Below are 17601 nucleotides of genomic sequence, written 5' to 3'. Positions count from 1 at the left end.
GAAAAAAATCAAATGAGCAGCAGCAGCGGCGAGAGCAAGCCACCCGCATAGTCATGAACTATATAACTACTTTATGACAAATAGTTACTCAACTATTTATCAAATGGTCTCTACTATTCATTAAATTGTAACCCAACTATATATGTACGATATATCAAACCATCAATTCCATTCCCAAAATAGTTTTGGTCGATTTTACTATATGAGAAATTAGTTGTTAGGCAGAAAACTATATGAGGTTTTCATACATATGTAAATATTTTTATAAACTTGGATTTTACGTCAAATAGTCATTGCCCAAAAAATTGACTATTCCCTATATAGTTTCTGAAAAACTACTTTACCGACACTACTTTGCCGACACTTTAAAAAAGACCGCAAAAATGAACCCTACAATTGTTGTGATAACTACTTCGGATATAATCAAATTTGATTTTTAAGTTCTATCGATAGTTGGTGAATGTTTACCGCCATTATATGTGATGTTATTTACGTTGCTGCCGAACTGCTGCCGCCTTATCCGATTGATCTATATCTGTTGGTGGTTTTTCAGTGGTTTTGGTGACATGTTGTGTTAGAAGGGAGCAAGCTCGGGGGCAAGTATTTTTCGATAAGTCCAAGTAGTCCAAACAATTGACTCATTTTATAGTGAACAGTAATAGTCTACCATGTAGTACACATATTTTTGGTGTATGGTAAGAACAGCATGCCTACTTTTTCTGGAATAGTGAAAGTCAATTTCATGAGCCCTCGTAACATTTTTCTTCTTTTGGGGAGTTTTCTGATAATCTGAGGAGAAGTGGGGGTGTTGAAGGTTCTCTATCATCCAGAGGAATCGACTGTGATCAATTTACTTGATAAAAGTTGAAATTTTTGTACCAATCGTTTAACATATAGTTGGATTATATAACAAACTGTAATTGTACTCCATACTGTTGAAATATTGTTTGAACTATTTGGACTTATAGAAATTTTTAATTCAAAATAGTATGGTGTATAGTAATTTTACTTCATGTAAGTTGACAAATTATTTGGATTATACAAACTTATCGAAAAAAATGTGGCCGCCATCAATTGTGTTCTACTATAGCATTTATAGTAGGTTTTTAGTTCTTACAGGTTCTGACTATAAAAATCTAAAATCTGTGGAATTTTGCTATATTGTTCTCAATAAAGTTGATAAATTGTTTGAACTATTTGGACTTGTACATTTTTTCGTTGAGTCACGTTGTCTAAACAATCCGAACTGTTTAGTGTAAGGTTATTGTACCCCAAATAGTTCAAAAATAGTTAGAATCATTAGATTTACTTCAATAAAAACGTCATCATTTGACGATCAGTTTCGTTATGGTTTTGTATAGTGCCGTAACTATATGATAATGGTTAAGTATGTGGTAACTACATCTCTTTTAGTAGTAATATAGTTTGGACTATTCCCCCGATGGTTTTTGATTATGCGGGCAGAGAGGGTGAAGAAACGCCCCAAGAAATCACTCCCTCTCTTTTGTTCTGCTGTTCGTAAAGCTGTTTCTTGACCCCTTTCCTTCCGAACTCCATACTAGCCTTAACACAGAATAAAAATAGAACATAAAACAGTTTGAAATAAACCATTATTTTAAGAAGTATTACATGACTTTACATTTGATCAACATGATTATTCTAAATGGGTCCGTGGGCCACAAAAAATCACCTCGCGGGCCACGTTTGGCCCGCGGGCCATGCTTTGGTCACCCCTGCGTGTAGGACACCTTTTCTTGAATGTTCTTTTTTTAATTAAACAAAATTCATTATAACCCATCTTTCGTTACCTTCGTTTACCGTGTTGCGCCAACCTTTTTCCTTCACCCTTCCTTGGCTGCACTCACACCAACACGCATAACCACGATGACGCATACCTCTATGACATACTACTGCCTTGATCGTTCGTCTCTCGCCGCGACGTTTCTGCTGCTGGCCGCACAGTCAGTTGAGTTGTGTAAATATTTCAAGATGGTCGGTCGTGCGATTTCGGTGCTCCGGTCCTCGGTCAGATGTTCCACGGTGTTTCCTGGCGGATTACCTTACTGAAACTCGCGGTGGTCCGTTCCGCTGGCGGTCTTGTTATTCGGATTGTGTGAAAATTTGGTGGAATTTGGCGGACGGAGGAAAAAGGTTGACCATTTTTTTTTGACAGCAGCAAAATTATTAAGGGGGCTGTTCGTCTCTCTCCCTTTTTGGTCGTCAAAGTAGGCGCGGTGTTTTGGAGTGTGAGTGTGTGTGACAGTTTTCAAAGGTGGAGAGAGTGTTGTTTACTACTTGCGGGGTGAAATTTGGTTCCGTCGTGTGGGCAGCTTGCTGGAATTGTTTTGAACCACTCGGGTTTCGTTGCTGTTGTGTGGATTTTGACGACCTTTCGGAAGCGATTCGCCCTGGTCAACGACACCAAACAGGTTCACGTCCCAACAGATGTCCCCGAAGAGTCTCCCAGAGCGAGAGAGAGGTCAACTCTAGCAGAAAATCTGTACAGAAAAAAAGTTGGTGGAAGCTGCGAAGCAACAGTCAACTACTAAAGCGAGAAAATCAATACTGAAACGGAAAACTCATCTTGTCAGACGAAAACGAAAAATTCGCGTGAAAATCCTGCTCGTCCCCTCGGTGAAAGTGCGGAAAATTTCCCTGCGATTGCGATTTCCTCAAAAATTACGTCCCTCGGGGGGGAAGGAAAAACTGGGAGTTCAGCCCGGAGAGCGGACCGCATCGTCCGGAAAAGAGCGAAAATTTTCACCCGAAAGAGGCGAGGCGGGGCGCGCGTGAAATGTTTGTTAAAAATAGATGAAACAACCGAAAACAACACACAAAACGCGCGGGGAAGGAGAGAGAAGTTGTGACCAGAAGCAGCAGCAGCAAGGAAATTCTTGTCGATTGAGTGAGGGAAAAGTGTGTGCACTTTTCTTCTTACGAGTGGAAATTGGAAAGTGATAAGTTTTGTCAAGCCGTGTGTGCTGATTTGCTTGGGGAAGGAAGGTTGAAGAAAGAAGTGAAAATTTTGCTGGTTGGTGGAAAACCTCGGTGAGAGTGCTGTGAGAGCGGCAGCTGGAGAGAAATTCTAGCGAGCCAGAAAATAGAGAGCTGCTGGGTGAAGGAATTTTCCCCCGATTTTTTTTCTCCTTTGGTCAACGGTTGGATGCTGCCGGATCCGGAGGAACGTAGAAGCTGACTGAAAACAGTGAGAGGACACTCTGCTGGCTGATTTGGAAGTGAGTTATCGATTTCGATGGAAGGTTTTATTTTGGTCGTTGATTTGGTTGAACAAATCATTTTTCGCAATTTACAAATTTTCAGGTATTTTATCTCGAATAAGACCATTGCAAATGTTGGTCTTTTTAACATTTTTTCATTCCTTAATTATGATATTTTTTGTCAAAAAGAATCAAATAGCTGAAAATTTTGAACATCAAATTCTAACTTTGCGCAAATGTTACATCTTTTTTGACATGTCGCTTAACCTTCTTAACAACTTATGAAAAATCACTGACCAGAACCAGTACTCCGGATTTGCCGGAATTGGTCAGGTGACCAAAACTCTAATCCTGATATGGATTCATAGTTAAGATCTCAAATTCCTTATTTTTTCACATTTCGCATGACTTTTAAAACAAACAATCAGGGATAGGAACCGGAATTCCGGATTCAACGGAGTTGGTCAAAGAGGCCAGAAGACCTAAAATTCCAACTTAGACTACAAACAACATGTTTTTTGACATGTCGCTTGACATAATTTAACATTTTAGAAAAAAAATATCGACCGGAACCGGTATTCCGGGTTTGCCGGAATTGGTCAAATTCGGCAGGTGTCTCAAACTTAAATTTTTATATGGATTCATAATTTAGAGAACCAATGACAAGTTTTTTTTTTTGCATGTCGCTTGATATTAATGACCTTTGCAAAAAAAACTGATTGGAACCGGAATTCCGGATGCAACCGAGTTGGCCAAAGTGGCCATATTACTACAAATATAAACTTAGAGCACAAATTACACGTTTTTTAACATGTCACATGACATAATTGATTTTTTTTTGCGAATTCTCAGACCGGAACCGGTATTCCGGATTCACCGGAAATGGTCAGATGACTCAAAAATTTAGTTCTTGTATCAAATCAAGCAAAAATAACCAGGTTTTTTGATACCGCTGGATATTTTTGAACATTTTTTAACAATTACCGAGCGGGACCGAAATTCCGGATTTATCGGAATTGGTCAGATAGCACTTAGATTAATTTTCGATATCGGTTCCCAACTCAGAACACAAATAACAAGTTGTTTGACATGTCACTTGACCATTTTGTAAAAATTACTTATCGGAATCGGAACATATTTCGGATTCACCGGAACTGGCCAAAGTGATCAGGTGAAATGAATTTTTCATTTCACTTTTAGTAATTTAGGGCACAAATAACATGTTTTTTGCACTTCGCCTAACAATTTTGATCTTTTTAGAAAAAAAAACCGGAACCGGAAATCCGATTTAACCGGACCTAGTCAACGTGACCGGATAACGGGAAAAGATTTTATGATGTCGTTTCATAACTTAAAATATGAATTACACGTTTTTTGACACGTCGCTCGCTATTTTGGACCATTTTAGTGAGATGTCCGACCGGAACCGGTCTTCCGGATTCACCGGAAGTGGCCGAATAGTCTCAAAATTAGTCCTTTCTCGCTGAGTAAAAAATTTAGATGTCGATTTGTAGTTTATTTCACACTGTCTGTACAATTTCATTGTAAATTGTGGCACCGAATGGCCACTTGGAACCGGTGCCCGGAGGTGGTCCTGTGGGACCCATGCCATACCGTTTCTTCTTTCTGGGTTTCAAATTTCAGACAAATTTGACCAAGAGAAAAAAAAAACCGTCGAACCGCAATCCGGAACATCTCCGACAAAACTGGACCATATTTTTCTAATGTTCTGTCAGTACCAAATTATTTAATTACTTGAAAAGTATAGTTTAAATCATATTTTAGAAGTCTTGACCCTTTTAAAATTTTCCTTCTTAAAAGCAAGAAAACATCAAAATTATAAAGTAAACTCTAAGAATATAATCACAAATTTGTTAATATTATGCATTTTTTTTTTAGAGAAGGAGGTATTAGACTATGACAAAAAAAAAACACCGCACTTTTTCGTGTTTGACAGATTGTTAAACTCGCAAACAAAGAAAATGTATGCAAAATGTATGACGCTTCTGCAAAAAAGCAGGTAAAAAAACAAAACAGACAAAGTGTCAAAAAGTGCGAGTTTGTTATTCATAGTCTAATACCTTCTTAACATAACAAATTATGTGTATAAAGTTTTTTTAAGTATATTTTTTTAATGCTTTGAAAATTATGCTTGATCGTTAATAACTTATTTTTTTTTTTGTTAGATTGCAATATTTCGGAAAATATATTGTGTTTTTATTTCTAGTTAATTTTGAGTTTTTCTGTTATATTTTCCTTGCAAATTTGAGGTTCGAGTCTCGCTGGAATCGTTTTTTCTTACGCTTTCAATTTAAGACTTGATTAGTAATACCTTTTTCACTAACAGAATGTGTGTAAAGTTTTTTTAATATATATTTTTTTAAATATATATTTTACCTCAGTAATCTTCAAGTATTTTTTCTGAAAATATTTTGGTAATTTTTGTACTTAATTTTTATTTATTTTTTTTATGGATTGTGATCCAACGCGATTTTTATTTTATTATTGGCTTTTTTCAACATAATCGTGTCTGCTTAGCAAAGAATTCACAAGAAATGCACTACCGTGGGTCCTGTTCGCTAAGCCAATGTTTTTTAACAGTAGTCGATAGAGGAAACTGCTAAGGCGTAAGAATTTCGATAGTAAATATGGAGTCTTGGGTTTGAGTCTCGCCGTAATTGTTTTTTTTTTCGTCTTAAATTTAAGATTTCATTTGTTTTTTTAAGAGTAAAAAAAATTATAAATTTTTTTAGCCCTTAGAAATGTTGTGAAAATTGAGTCTAAACTGTACTTTTTAATTAAACTGAAAATTACATTCATCACCACCAGCAAACAATTTCTAGTTTCTACCAATAAATCTAACATTAACACTGGAACGCCCAACGCATGTCCAACTTACACGGACGCCCAAGCCTCCCAAAAAAGTTGGAACGGTAACTTCAACTCGCTGGTTCTCGGGCATAACTCAACCAATCAAGATGATTCTTTTTTCCAGTGATTTGTTAGAATGTCTAGATGATCCTAGAACTTTGAAGAACTTAATTTGATCAAATCTGTAATTTCTGCGACCGAAAACATCGTTCCACCTTTTTTCAAAACGACTGCCTCCGCGGAATTTTCGGCGAATTTTTTTTTACACGCGAAAAAAAAAGTTGGAACGATGTTTTTGATCGCAAAAATTACAGATTTGATCAAATTGAGTTCTGCAAAGTTCTAGGATCATCTAGACATTCTAACAAATCACTGGAAAGAAGAATCATCTTGATTGGTTAAGTTATGCTCGAGAACCAGCGAGTTGAAGTTACCGTTCCAACTTTTTTGGAGCCTTGGGCGTTGGAATGTTAAAGTGCAATTCCTTCCAAAAAGGCGCCAACCTCCATCACTCTCCTTGTGGAAGGCTGTTAAATTTTTAACAACTTGCTCACTTTTTTTTCTTTTTTGCTCTATCCAAAGAACAGAGAACGCGAGCAGGTTAGGACGTGGACGTCCGAAATCTTCAGCTCAATATATCAACTTGTTTTTACGATTATTTTCTTCCCTCGCTGACTCGCCACCTAGAGCGCTGCAGAGTGTGAGGAGATCGGAAACCCGTTTTCTCGTGTGCTGGGAACTGCGCAAAAACACTGGCTTTCGACCATCTCTGGAGGACGACAAGTTTGGCTGGGGCGAGAGCTGGTTTGGGATCGCTTTTTGATAAGAGTTATGTCGTTTGTGTGTTCTTTTTGAAAACTAGAGATGGGACATCCGGAGTCCCCGACTAGACGAGAGCGAGTACTGTTAGAAGACTTGTAGACGACCAGACCATAGCGACAGGTTGAGAAATGTGTGGTTTTGTTGAATTTCTGTAACTGTAAAAAAAGATTTCGATTCAAGAAAAAAGTTGTATCTGACGAGATTCGAACCCACGTGGCTTGATTACCACCGCAAAACCTGCGCCCTTACAGCATGACCTACCGGTTACTGCGGAACGACGCTGGCTTAGAGAGGACGACCCACGCTAAAGCATCAATTTCCTTCGCTTGCTACTTAGACGTAATTTTCGCAGTTTTTCCGTTCAATTTCGTGCGCCCCGTTTCGGTGGCAGTAATGTCATAATTAAGATCGTGCGGCAGTTGCAGCTGATTCCGCGTCCGACACCACACAGCGTGCGGGGGAGGTCTTCAATTTATTAATCATCGTCGCCACCGGCTTGGACGCGCCGGTCATGTTTATTTAATTTGGCCGCCCCAGAGACCATTCCCTCCAATTTCGAGTCGAGTTGGTTTGTTATTATTATGATTTATTATTATTTTTTCGCTGAAGTTTTAAATTAAGCTGAAATTTGATTCAGGGTTCTGCGCGGTTGAGCCAAGGGAGCGTCTAATAATCCAGACCCGCAGACGACGTCGTCGGGGTCGTTGTTTGTGAGTTTGGATAAACAAAGAAACGAAAAAAAGCTAATATCGCCGGGGTCATTTATTTTAATATTTTCCTGTTGGAGGTCGTTCTTTCTTTGTTATTCTTCCAAACAGATAATGGAGGAAAATTGTCGAGCATTACGTAAGGGACCGTGTGGACCTACCCCAAGAAAGTCCCCCCAGCTCCGTCGTGCGTGTTGCGTTCATAAATCCAATCTCAAGGAACTTGTCAGCGCAGTTGCGATAAGAATGCAAAAGCTGTCTCCCCGAAACTGGTTCCGCGTCCGCAAGATTTCTGCACTTTTCTTGGCCCCGGATTTGCAAAACATGCAAATCAACCTCTTTTTTTTCCCCGCGAAGAGGTGCTGCGGTTTCGCAGTTATCGGATCTTGGAGTTTTTACCCTTTTTTTCCCCTTCCCTGGAGCCTGCAAAGTCGACAGATGTTCAGCGGAGCCGGTTCTAGTTTCAAGCTTAGCAGGATTGATATCGGATTCACTCTGGATAGCTTGTCAGTGCAGTGTCAGGTACGCAGAAAAAAAGTCCATGTTAAAATTATCAATAAAGTTATCTTTAAATTTATGCAGAAAAAACGACACGATTTTGAAATTGAAATGAAAAATAAAAAATAATCCTCACCCTTCGGGATTTGAACCAGGTCGCAGTGACTCTTGGCGATTCTAGAAATGTCGATAAAGTAGTTTTGTCATGCTTTAAATAGAAACATGTTTACACAATAACGTTAACAGGGTGTCGACTTCCTTGGAATTTTCGCCAAAAATATGCAACATGAAAAAATCGATTCCTAAAAAATAAATAAAGACAAAAACTCGAGTTTTTATTTTTTTTTTTTGAATAGGACCTGTAAACATATGAAAGACAATAGCTTATTGGTCCTTTAAAAAAAACTCTGGAAATATAAAAATTTAAAACCTCTGAGATTTTAATTTGTCAAGGTGAAATTTTGGTTACAGCTCAGTACTAATAAATCTGTTTTTTTCGTTGTTGTAATTTTTTAAAACGTTTTTTAAAAAGATGGTTTTCATATTTTAACAATAGTTTTTTTTTATGAAAAAAGAAAATATTTTGATTGTTTCTGGGATAATAACAGGAATAATGGCTTAAAAGTTTGTTATTTTTTTTTTCTCAATATTTTGCAAATGTATATTCTCATTTGAAATTTAAATAAATATGTGAAAATTTAAGTCAAATGTATCATTTCGCCATTTATTTTCAAGTTTAGTAATTCTTTATAAAAAATCTTTCTGTTTTTGCATTCTTCTAATTTTTTTTTGAATTGATTAATTCAAAAAATCTGTTTGTTTTATAATCTTTTAAATGTGATCAGTTTAATGTAAACAATTTCATTCCTTCAAACATCCCTGGGCTTTGTCATAATGAGTATCATAGGTTTGATGCTTGTTTGGCAAAGAGTATGATTTGATTCGATGTGGAATTAAAATCGAAGTTTTCAGTATATTACTGAAGCTTCCATTTTTACACATGGACACCACTTCATGCTACGAGAACCCACTTTGACGCAGTCTCAGGGCTTAATCGATGGCCGGTAAGCTGTCATCGAGACAAGGAGGTTCTCCGATAGTGGAAATATCACATTTGTACAATGAACCGCTACATATGTGATTTTTCCCTATCTTAATGTGGGTGTCAGGTTAGGATGTGGGTTTAAAAAAAATAGTTTTTGTAGAATTTAGGATTTTAACTATAAATATAAACTTTTTATACTTTGCATTTAGTTTTTTAGGGACAAAATTAGTAATAGTGAATTTAGTAATTCTATCAGAATCGGTGATTTTAATTCAAGTAGCATAAAAACCATTCTGATTTGTCAAAATTTCCATAGAGTCTCGATCAATCAATAGTGAAATGATATCGGACTAAATTCGTTGATCTGTTGAACTAACGGTTGTCGGATTATGATTGTATCGACCATTGTTGCGAATCGAGGATCTACTGGAATTCTGACGATCAAATGGTCGTCTCTTTTTCAATTAGCGACTTGTAAAATATGAAATGTTAATCTATTTTTTTTGTTTTTAAAAGAAGCTAGACAGGTTTTAAAAGAAACGTACTAGAATTTTTGGCTATTAATTAAAAGTTCGGGGATTTGAGATAAGAGTAGCTTTCGGATAGGTTACTTTAAATCTAGTATTCAATTCAAGTTAGGTAGTTATCCGCAAATGAATATTTGGACTTATATGAATAATTGACATTATTTATTCTAGAGTCAGATCCATACAGCGTCAGTGTTTATTTGGTCGAAGTGTACTAATTCATTGGCAGATCTGGTTCTAGTTGTAATGTACGACAAGACTACTGACGGACGTGACAGGACGAGGGCCCAGTTTAGAGGTTTCGACATCAACGATGTGCGGCTGGATCACCGTCCCAAAAAAAAAAAAAAAACAATTTCATTCCTTCAAACATGAGCAGTTTGTTGAAATATAATTCGTTAACAAAATGTCATATTAGTTTTTGCATTCTATTAAGCTTGAGCAGCTCTTTAAGTTATTGAATTGTTTGCATTATTTGATCAAAACATATTTTTTGTGCGAGTTTTTGTAATAATTTGAACATGAAAATTTCTTGAAAAATATTTTAAAATTATTCTTACCTTTGTCGTAGAGGGCTCATATTTGGCATGAGTTCATCTCATGTATAGACAAACAAATTCTGAAAGTTTCATCCAAATCGGAGCACCTCAATACGACCTCTAGAACAATCCGAACAAAATCTACAAAAACTGCCTCTTAAAGAGTAATTTTTCATTTAATTCTGATTTTGTTCTTTTTTTACGTGACCAGTTCCTTGAAATCAAAGTTAAAGAGTTTTCAGTAATTTATTATTATTTATAATTCTATGCATTTTTTAACATTGGCACACTCTTAAATACTGATCAGAAATTCTTTGCTTAGTAATAAGGATTTCAAAATAAAACTGCTACGTTTTTTTTTGCATTTATTCCAACTACATTTTTTATAATTTCGATCTGGAAACAAGTACCGTAAAACGAGGTGACTTTGATAGCCGGGGTGACTTTGATAGGTATGAGATTTTTCCGCAAAATGAAGAGTACAATTAAAATACGTACGGAATTGTTTAGAATCATACTGACCGTGGTAGAGAAGTTTTTAAAGTACCTCAAGAAGAAGTTTTCGTAAAATTTTGAGAAGTTTTAATTGTTAGTTAACTATAATTTAAAAAATGTTGATGAAAGTCATTATTTTAAACTTCTCAAAGTGTCTTGATTTTCTCAATGAACATGATTTCGAATCGGAAAACGGAATGCATTTTCGGATTCTTTGGACAATTTTCCACTAGGAGAAGGTTAAATAAGTTTGTAAATAATAAATAATGTGTGTTTTTGGAACACAATTAAAAAAAATACAAATTTATAGGCAATTTCAGTTGAACAAATTTCATGTAAAATGTGAAAACTTGTGATTCGTGCTTTGAATTCAGTATAAAATGCAATATAGTATAAAATGCAATATAAATAGTTCTAAAAAATTTTAGGCAAAGTTCCGACTTTTTAACAATTTTACCCAAAATTTATATGTATTTTGCTAAAAAGCTTATAAACCAAGGGGGAGGAAACTTCAAAAATATTAAGAACATTTTGGTAGAATAACGAAGTTTTAATATACTTTTTAATATATTAAAGAAATGTCAACCATAAGTTCTCACCAACACTTGAAGCACCTTGATTTTGACAATGCAAGCGGATTGTTGTTGTTTTCATTTATCAGCTGATTGAAATATTTATTTTTAAGCACAATTGAATAATAAAACAATTTTATATTCATAGACCGTTCGAGGGGCGGGTTGGGAGATGTTTCGTCTAGGCTAGATTTTCTGCCGCGATATTTGTGGACCTGATTTGGACCTCAACCTTGACCTCAACACATTATCGTGCTCGTTTGCCTTAGATGTCAGGGCACGTTGACTGGCTTCAACATCCGTCTCCAAATTGACCGTGTCTGGTGTAACATCTTCGGTAGGGACTCTTGACACATTAGCTGGCCACTTTTGTTTGGCTAGAGCTAGCCGCCGTGCCCGACCAGGCTCGATTGACGGAATTTCCACCGTCAGACAGGCACTTGCGTTGGCATGAAAACACTTCAGAAAATGTCACCCTCCTTCTCCTTCTACTACTGTTGCGCTCATGAGGCTGTTCCTTTGGCACTGACATTATAGCCGTTCGAGGTACGGTTGGCAGAAATTCCGTCATGCCGTTCTGGACAGAACCAGCTACAACGGAATCCATCTTCCGGCAATCGCATGTACTCCGGAGATGGCAAAGTTACAGCTTCCAGTTGGCGAGTTTGAACGATATGTGAGCAACGATGCCAGATTATTTTGAGGTAGATCTGTATTTTCTTAAAAATAAATCTGTATTTTATCTGTATCATGTCAAATTCGAAGCCATAGAAGATTTTTTAGACTTTTAACAATAGATTTAAGCTTTTTAATCATATTAACGCATAATTCAATTATTAAATTGTTGAATTTTTTAAATAAAATCATTTAATAAAAATCTGTTTATACAGATTCTGTGATTTTTGGGATCGAAAAATCTGTATAATACAGATTTATCTGTATATCTGGCATGGCTGTATGTGAGTATTTCCTGTTAGATACTTGGAACAGAGTTCAAAGTTGGCCACATCCCGTTCTCGACGTGAAGAGCCTGGGTGGAAATCGGATGGGAACCTGGCTTGTGAGACAAGCCGCTTGCAAGCGGCAACGGTCGACCGACGACGGTCAACGGTAAACAAAAACAACAAGAAAAATCTGACTTTTCTTTACGTCAGTTATGACATTTATATTAAAGGTGTATATATTCAGGGTGGGAAAGTATTAATATAATAACGAACGTTAGTATACTTATTAATATAATAAGTAAAGTTTAACGGAGTTTCCTGCCCCTTGTTATAAACTTAGGTAATATACTGCCCATGATCGCATAAATGTCCCATATGCATTTTCATCACTTTTGAGCTAATGATGCAGTTTGGTTCAAAATTGTATGCTCTTTCTAAAGAGCCTATAACATCCAGCACTTTGTTCTAGAAATCAGGAGGAAATCCAGTTTTTTCGTGAAAACTTAACACGTAGCCTTATGTGTGGGACAAACTTGTCTTGCGTTTTTCTCAGATTGCTGTTTTTGCATATGGGACATTTATGCGATCATGGACAGTATAGTATAAATATTGATTTTTTTCCTAAAAACTTTATCAACTACTTTAGTGATGATATATTTAACGTACAAATAAAATTTTAACATCTTAAATATGATTTAAACAAGGAAAACTATGACTATCAAAGTCACCCCGGAATTTAAACTTAGAATTTTTAACGTGACTATTTTTCTAAACACTATTGAAAAAAACTTTTTTTCCAAAATAGTGCATGGACTTTGTGTGGCCTACCCCAGTACATGTTTTAAAAATAATAATCTTGAGAATAACCTTACCTGTTGGAAAATATTCCAAAATCAAATTGAAATCCTATCAAAGTCACCCCGGTTTACGGTATCTTTGAGAATATTTTATCTGTGGGGTTTTGCATTTTATTAAACATGACCAGTTTTAAGAAAAATGTTTTTCCAAAAAAGTTTATTGGAGGGTTTTTTGCATTCTTGTGAAGTAAAGTAATTCAAACATTTAGTACAACGAAAAAAATCGCTTCCCGTAATCGTGAATTGTGTTCATGAATTTGAAAACCACGAAGGAATTTATTCATGAGTATGGTGTAATGAGTCTATGAGTCATGAGTTTCCTATGCAGATAGGACCTTTTGAAAATTCAATCTAGAAATGTCTATTCAACGAATCGGTTAGGGTGGTCCTATCCGAAAAAGGGGGCCCCAAAAATTGCGTTTTTATTGATTCTTGCAAAAATAACATTGAAAAATATCCCCAAAATGACTGAACCAATTTTAGCCCGCCTCGTTTCTAAAGAAAGGTGATTATTTGGGCTCCTAATAAAAAAAACTAAGACATTTTAAATACAAAACTAAATACACTTAAACAGATGAAAACATTTTTTTTTATTCATTTGAAAGACTCGGGACCAATGTGTTCAAAGTTATATATTTTTTCTATGATTTCAGCATGTTTCACGTAATAGTGAATAGGATTTCGAGATATCATTTTCTTAAGAGACCATCCATAAACCACGGGGACACTTTTTTGAAATCTCACAGAATGAAAATACGAGTAGAAAATATATCTTAACTGCTAATCAAACAATTGTTGATAACAAAAAGTAAATTTGGGTTAGTTAAAAAAATCATTTCCTATACTTAGTTGAGATTCAGAAGGATGAAGAAGCGTGACACAAGCTTTGAAAAAAATTGCAGCGAGGTAATATTTCCTGAAAAATTATCCAAAAATAAAGAAGTAAAAAAAGCTAAGCACAACACATCAGTCACGGGGTACGCAATACGAACGGATGGTGACTCTTGTTGGACATCATTACTTTGTTACGCGTCTTCACATTGAGCCATCGGATGTGGCACATCTGTTGCACATATTCCTTGCTGTTTTCCCTCCTTTTTTCCTATCCCAGGGTGGATGATTTGTTTTGAAACTCCTTTTCGTTATTTATGTGTGTATATCTCCAAACTTTGTTCTTCCTTTGCTTTCCTACTGAACGTTGACTTAAAGAGGAATGTCAAATTCGATTTTAAACGACCATCATCACCAACGACCGTTTCGGTGTTTGGATGGGATCCTTTATCGGCGGTGAATTCCACCAGAAATTCGAAGTAAGAAGCCCTACTCGAACTGTTGTTTTTTTGTTCGATTCCGAAACAAACAACAAAACTGGAACCTCTCTCTCGGGAACAACTTTAACACGTTGTAGTGCTCGTTGTAGCTGCGGCGCGCGAGCAAGTTGCACTCTGCCAAGCGGAACCAAAGTGAGCCAGCATGGAACGACGAACCCGTGGGGTCGTCCCGCAACTACGCGTCAAACTAGTTTTCAAAGTTGCGTTCAACTGTTTCATTCTACATGAAAATAGTTTGTAAAGTTTTATCTAAAAACTACGTAATTTACCTCCCCTTACGCACATGACCGCATCTCTCGGTTCCGCGCCAGCTGTCACGGCGGCATGGAATACACATCCGGGTGCAGCAGCAGCACCACCGACGTCAGAACTTCCAAGGGCTCGAAAACTCGTACTCGTTTGTTTCCAGTTGGGGAGATTCTGGTGGTATTTTGTTTCGTGCGCGTATTATTTTTTTCTCTCTCCGTCTCTCATGTTTTTGTCTGTCCAGTCGGCAGCAGCCAGAAAATTCGAACGAAAAAAGGGGTTGTCCACGTGGGAGGAGGCCAATGGCCCCGTGTCGAGCCAAAAAGGACGGGGCTATTATGGCGTGTTAGTCATAATCGCTGCACCGATGACCTAGATTTCCGAAGAAGAAAAAGAAAAAACACCTTTTGGGGAAAGACGAGCCAGAAATTCCAAACGAGAATACAAACTTGGCCTGTAGTTTTCGTGCAGGCTGACCCAGATCGAAGCGTTTGAGGTCAGACGACCGGTTGCAGCAGGATTTCAAATTGAGCCCTGCTCTCCCGCAGGGTTCTCCGAAGAAGACGTCAAGATGCCAGTCTAGCTGAAGTGTGCTATAACGGCGGCGGTCAGTTCTACGTGAAAAGTTGTTTGACATACAGAAGAAACCTAAATCAGTGTTCCGGCATTTTTGAGGCTGTTGGGTGGAATGCAATGTGGATTATTGTACAGGCTTTTTGGTGTAATGTTAAAAATCTCCTTTAACGTGATTAGTTGCTAAAGTTATGAGTTTTTCTTTTGAAATATAAAAAAAGTGCAAATTTTATTATCTTTTTTTTCTTTTTCGAAATTTACCCAATAAAACAGAGGGCAAATGATTCAAAATAAAAAAAAAACATATAAACATACTTTTTATAACGTTTGTTTTTGTATTTTTTTAAAAATCGAGACTAACATTTCAAAAGGGCCAAACATTCAATATTACGCCCTTTTAAAATGTTAGTCTTGGTTTAAAAATTTTGAAAATATTGTTTTCGAAAAGATCGGAAAATTTCACAAATGTTTGATATTTCAACATTGAAAATCGGACCATTACTTGCTGAGATATCGACATTGAAAAATGGTGGGTTGTTTGGGTGAGACTTAGAAAACATCAATTTTCCTGTTTTTAAACCATTGCATTGCAATATCTCAGCAACTAAAGGTCGTATCAACAAAGTCCGAAGAAGCAAAATATAGAGAATTTTCTCAGCTTTTCAAAAATATTTTTTCCAAAAGTGTGCAAACATGTGCACTAATTTAAAAAAATGAAAAACTGCGACTATTTTCAGAAAAGTTACCTAAAAATGGCAATAACTAGAAAACGGTGCACTTTATAAAAATTTTACTAAAGTACCTTTTGATTGCAAATTTGATTTTACATCGAAAAATGAAGTTGAAAATTTTTTGCGACCAATATTTCGATTTTTTGAAAAAATCAGTAATGATTAAAAAATTCATAACTCGGTCAAAGATTTTTTGAACAACCTGGAAATTTCTGAAAAGTTGGCATTTTATGTCCTCTAAAACATGTCAAAAAATAAAAAAAATAAAAATAGTGTTTTTTTGCAAATCAAGTTTTAGTGATAAAAAGTTAAATAAAAAAATCACCAAATTTTTTTTACAGTGTATCATTTTTTTTCAGTGTAGTCTGTATCCTACCTACAACTTTGCCGAAGACACCAAATCGATCAAAAAATTCCATCAAAAGATACAGATTTTTGAATTTTCATACATCATTTTTGTATGGACAGCTGCCAAAATTGTATGGAAAATGTTATGGACAAACTAGTGATGCAAAATGGCTTCTTTGGGCATACCGAAGGCACCAAAAAAGTTTTAGCCGGATTAAAAAATACAGAAATTAAAATTAAAGAAAAAAGACCGATTCCGTAGAGAACTGCTCAGTTCTCAATCTGAGCCATCAACCAATGAAATCGGGTGCCTCCAAAAACGGTTAATCCGTTAATCAATTATCCGACTGAGTTTGTTTTGAATAATGGGACCACATATCGCAAAAGGACGATTTTCTTTTAAAATAAAAATATTTGCTAAGTTTTCTTGATATTACGTACATTTTTTTGATAGTAGATTTAATTGTTTCAATATATACAATTTTTTTAAATTTTTTGGCTTGAATTTTGTTTGCCTCCATCTCCTCCTCGACCAGAGCCGAGGGATTAAAATTTTAAATTTTTAGTTTTTTTTAGGCGTCCGATAAACAATTTTTTTTAAATGCTTTCTGGATGTTTTTGAACACCCCTGAATAAAGGCAAGAAGGACAAAATTAACCAAAAAGGAAAAAAAATTAAAATGTTCTGTATAGGACTTTTAAAATCTAGAGTTTTTTTTTTATTAGGTCCTATACATATGAAAGACAATAGTTAATTGGTCCTTTTCAAAAAAAAAAAAAAAAACTCTGGAAATTAAGTCTAGAAACAAAATTCGTTTCTGCTTTTATAATAATTTAAAAAAAAAATCATTTTTAACCTATATTTTTTTGAATTTTTGCGGCAGAATAGTAAAAAGTTGCGTTTTCCTGAAGCCTTTTTTTTGTCCCTCCTTTCGAAATTTCCTCAAAAAATCAGGGGCAAACAAAATAAGTCTTGCTTAAAATATAAATAGTCATTGCAAAATTTATGCAATCATTTGTTATCTATTGAGGAAGCATTTTATAACTTTTATTTTGTATTTCCAATTAAACGGCTGTTTACAAATTTTGAATCTTGGGACCACAGATCGACAAATGACCAGGCCTCACATAAAAAAAATGAAATTTTTAGTGTTTAGTAATTTTAACAATAACACTGTTGTAACAACGTATAAATCAATTTCTGATATAACTTGAGAATTAGGTTTAAAATTTGATATGTTAATATCACTCGAAAAAAATAGTTAGGCTTTGATTAGA

General features: G+C 35.8%; 1 protein-coding gene across 4 annotated transcripts in view; it reads left to right on the top strand.

The window, feature by feature from the left end:
• The first annotated feature begins 1947 nt into the window (after positions 1-1947).
• The window catches only part of LOC120432444 (GTPase-activating protein CdGAPr), a 134524-nt gene continuing 118870 nt past the window's right edge, over positions 1948-17601 (top strand). For 3 of the 4 annotated variants that reach the window (XM_039597661.2, XM_039597660.2, XM_052707304.1), the window contains exon 1: positions 1949-3236. The gene's annotated coding sequence lies outside the window, so the exon portion shown is untranslated. Of the gene's footprint in view, positions 3237-17601 lie in introns of all 4 variants that reach the window. The other variant, XM_052707305.1, reaches the window with a different exon arrangement.

The sequence above is a fragment of the Culex pipiens genome, chromosome 2 (genome assembly GCF_016801865.2).
Source record: "Culex pipiens pallens isolate TS chromosome 2, TS_CPP_V2, whole genome shotgun sequence".
NCBI classification, from domain to species: domain Eukaryota; kingdom Metazoa; phylum Arthropoda; class Insecta; order Diptera; family Culicidae; genus Culex; species Culex pipiens.
This window is presented reverse-complemented; position numbering and strand designations above follow the sequence as displayed.